Genomic DNA, 4,526 nt, shown 5'->3' with positions numbered 1-4,526 from the left:
TGCGATGGATTGTTTACACATATCATATAATCTAAAACACTTCATGTTACTGACATAAGCTCGCTAGCTTATAATAAGTACATCAAACATATATGTGGTTAGTATAGTCAGTCAATGCATGTCCGCTGGCATATGTGTTGAAATTTAACTCACCATGTGCAACACGAATCCAACAGAATCCAAGCAAGTTCTGCATAAGATGTGGCTTCTGTTTATACTTTTGCTACACATCCCATCTCTGAGTTTCATTCCCTAGAGATATCCTTGAGTAAGTACTACTGATTCCATTTTAATTTCCTCCTCCTTGTTGTCGATTCAGATACAATTTGTTTTTCTCCCATGCTTTCGTTCAGCCATTTTGTTTACTTTTAGTACGCAACAATGCACATCCGCAAAACTTCAACAACCCAATCCATCGCAGCTTCATTTGCAAACTATCCTGTCAGGATTTACTTCAAAATTGTATTCAAGACACATTTTTTTTAACTCTCATACACATAAAGAAATTAAATTAAAAAATTTTTTTAATAAGTTTTTTCATCTTTTCTTTTTTTTTTATAAAAAATATTTATTTGGTTGGGCGAAACCTACCTTTAAATTGAAATTACAAATGGCTCCATCAGTATCATTGGTGTCCTTATCACTCAGTAAATAATTGTTATCATTAACTGCATCCATTTTCAGTTTTGAATTTTACGCATTATTTTCTAGATTTTGAAAAATACCCGATTATTTCGTTATCAAGAATCACATACCTTGATGATTCAGTGTTGGAGTTTGTCTTATTTTATTTAGTGTTTTGGAAACCTTAGCTTTCTCTTTGTTGCTCTTTTATTGTGTAAAGTAAATAAGGCTTTAGTCAAATGATTACCAAGGTATATCAAACTAACACACTGATACCTGGTTTTATTGGTAACTCTGTATACCCGGGTAATCGTCACCTTTGATACTTTCTTACTTTGGAGATTTCCTAGCTGAGCTCCAGATAGAACTACTACAGAAAACCTACCTGTCTTGGAATGCCAATATTTTGACACTGGAGAAAAGATCTATGTAATGATTTTTTCCCTACAATCTGTTTACGTTCATTGATATGGTAGGTACGATGGAACGAGAAAGTCCATTGATTTTTCATGAAGGATGATTCGGTTCTGAGTCTGCAGCACCAAGATGAGGCCTAACAGTCCGGCCTAATTAACCTAAAGGCTGTATCGATTCGCAGCATCCGAATCGTTTCATCATACATATACTACATGTATAACAACTAGCTATATTACACTGTCAAGTTCCTTTGAGTATAAAATGCAAATATTACTTTATGATCATACACATCTAGTTTGATTGCCTTTATTTGACATGTGTCTACATATATATATATATATATGCATGGAATTATCTGTCATTTATCGGTAAAATGAAAATTGCCTTTAACCCTGCAAATCTGTGTCATTTATTGATGAAATAAAAATTGTTGCCAAGCCTAGGATTGGCTTAATTACACTGAAGGAACCTTTTTACCATATAGTTAAAGCTTAAATGTGCGTGATTGAAAAAAGGTTGCTGGCAGCTGAAAAAGGGAATTTCTGATTCCATCGATCTATATCAGTGACTTTAAGTAACACAGTTGAAGAATTGAGGAGTGAAACAGAATAATGCATATGGGTCAATGTTGCATTTTATTTCGTTGCTCATAAGTATTCTTGTAAGTTATACATTGTTATAAAATGTTCAACGTGGCACATTCCAATGATTTCACAATGTTTATATGTTTGTTGGTGTGTCTGCACTCACTGAATGAAGATGATTATTGTATTATTGATATATTTCAAAGTTTTTGTTACTTTTCTTATGTTTATTGCTAGAATTATATCAAAAATACTAAAAAAAAAAAGCAGCATGTTCCGACGATAGGCATCATGGTTTACTCTGTCTGTGCATTCTCATCATCTCAGCTGGGTCCTGGCCTCATAGCAGTGTTTTTTTAACTCTTTTTCAACAACAGCCTGTGCCTTTTTGATTGGGAAAATATGATCGGCATATGGGGGAAATTGGGAAAATATGAAACATTACAAAATCACAGAAAAAACACACAAAATCAACAATTCAGTTTTATTATGATGTACCAGCCTTTGCTTTGACTTTACAAAGGTACAATACAGTACTGTATGGCTGCGAAATGAAAATTACAGACAATTTTGTTTTCGTAAAGATTTGTGAAAAATCACAGTCTGAAATGCCTCTAAATCTCAGGTTTGAGACTATTGTTTACATCAAATCGGTGTTATTTATCAACAATACATATTCAATCGTCTTTTAGACAGTAAATTTGTATAGAATTCACATGTCCCGTTTTCTTTTTTTCAGTCCTTTGAAGTCATCAACCAACTTCTCCAGATCTGTAGATTGAAGTTTTACTTCAGTGTGGCAGATCCTCAGCACACCCTCCAGCTGCCGTTGTGAAAGTCGGTTTCTCTTTGGTGTCAGAATATTGTTCATCAGAGAGAAACCTCTTTCCACAACAGCAGTGGATGGTGGGATGAGCATTGCTAGCTCATATAGTTGCTTGACAGAGGGGAAACATTGTTGTAAAACTTGGTCCGTCATGAAGCGGTGTTGTATGTCTTGAAGTTTCAACTTCTCATTCTTCCTGCAAAGACAAAAATAAAAATGGACATCAGCACAATCTGTCAGTGTGTTAATAACTATTAAGAAAATCAGAGAATTATAATGATTGAATTTATCACTACTCAACTGCCAAGTGATCTATTTTTCCTAACTAATAGTTTGATATCATAGTTATCTAGCTAAAGTTTATCTCAATCTGAAATAAACTAGTAGGTAAACACAAAGATTCATTTTTTAAGTTAGTAATTTATTTAGAACACTTAACTTAAGGATTATTTTTAAATAAAATAACTGAATAAATTACTAGTCTATTAGTGCAATTGGCAGTAGATTACCAACAGGAAAATTGAAAACAAAAGGTATCAGATATGGACTACTCTACTAACCTCATCCTGGCTGTGTGACTGTCGGTGTACACATAGTTTGTTGTTATTTTGTAAAAATCCTAGGGATTCATTGTTACAATTTAGACTTACAGACACTTGACTTGTAACTGGCACCATAATGACATTATAAACTTATCAATTAGAGACACTGTAGTACTGACAGTGACCACTGGACTTATTTTGATCTTTTTACTGGGTGATTGGATCGGCTGAGGATCCACGTCATGATCGTTATTGAGCTCATTCCCAACACTGGACTGGTCAGCCTGTTGAACAGGCGATGGAGATTCTTCTACTAGTAATTCAGTTTGTTGTGTCGAATTTTTCAAATTCCAAAGGTCATTTATCCTTGTCAGACCCCTGGCATCTTTTTTGTTGAGCCGTTTGTTGTAATATTTTGAATTATGCGACATTTTCACCCTTGACTCGTACCTGCGTTCACAATCCTATAGACGCTTGACAAATACGTTTACAGATAATGCGATTCAAACTCAAGAGTGACCCTGAACGAAATACCGGAAGTAAAACGCATTGGCGATAACGATCAATCATCAGCGCGCTTTGCAGTCAGATAACAGTAAACACGGAAGTTCTACGATGTTTTCTGAATTTATTACGGCATCTTTTGAGACAAAAAACACTGGGACAAGACAACTGCTAGCAATAAACGACAGACAACTCAATTGGGAAAATACGATTTTATTTTGGGAAAATACGATTTTATTTTGGGAAAATATGCTACTTTTGAGCTAGGGGAAACAGCCGAAGTTCGGCGGTAGATTCGGCCTAAAAAAAACACTGGGTCCTGGCCTCATAGCAATGACAAACAGAGTTGTTAACAGTAATTAATATAAATTAGTGTTTAAAATTATTTTCAACTATCTTTTCTGGTTACATACAAACTACATGTTATTTAGTATGATCTGCTGTATATATACATCGATAATAATACTTACCATAACACTGAAGAGTTCCACTATCGAGATATAAACATTTAACTCATGAATTATTAGCTCACCTGGTCTGAATTAGGACCAAGGTGAGCTTATGTGATACCTTGGCGTCCAGCGTCTGGTGTCTATCCGTCCGTCAACAATCAACTTCTTCTCAATAACTGCATGTCGAAATTTAACCTGGTAGCATCCTTATGGGGTACTGACTGAAAATTGTACAAATGGCTGGGCTGACCCCCTGGGGGCCTGAGGGGCGGGGCCAATAGGGGTCAATTTGGCTATTTCCATATAAACAACTTCTTCTCTGAAACTTAGAATTGGATAGCACTCATATTACATTGGTAACATCCTTATGGGGTAGGGATTCAAAATTGTACAAATGATGAGGCTGATCCCCTGGGGTTCTGAGGGGTGAGGCCAAAAGAGGCCAATATGGCTTTTTCCTTATGAACAACTTCTTCTCTAAAAAAAAGTATTGGATAGCATTCATAATGCAATGGTAACACCCTTATGGGGTAGGGATTCAAAATTGTACAAATGATGGGGCTGACCCCCTGGGGTC

General features: G+C 35.5%; 1 long non-coding RNA gene across 1 annotated transcript; it reads right to left on the bottom strand.

Moving 5' to 3' along the window:
* Positions 1 to 2,090: 2,090 nt before the first annotated feature.
* LOC138326983 (uncharacterized) lies at positions 2,091 to 3,808 on the bottom strand. Its single transcript, XR_011209011.1, has 2 exons — positions 3,012 to 3,808; positions 2,091 to 2,647 (listed from the first exon to the last, which is right to left on the bottom strand). It is a non-coding gene; the product is annotated as an uncharacterized lncRNA (long non-coding RNA).
* Between the last annotated feature and the right edge of the window lie 718 nt (positions 3,809 to 4,526).

The sequence above is a fragment of the Argopecten irradians genome, chromosome 7 (genome assembly GCF_041381155.1).
Source record: "Argopecten irradians isolate NY chromosome 7, Ai_NY, whole genome shotgun sequence".
NCBI classification, from domain to species: Eukaryota; Metazoa; Mollusca; class Bivalvia; order Pectinida; family Pectinidae; genus Argopecten; species Argopecten irradians.
The sequence above is the reverse complement of the archived record's forward strand: the minus strand, read 5'-3'. Positions and strand labels throughout refer to the sequence as shown.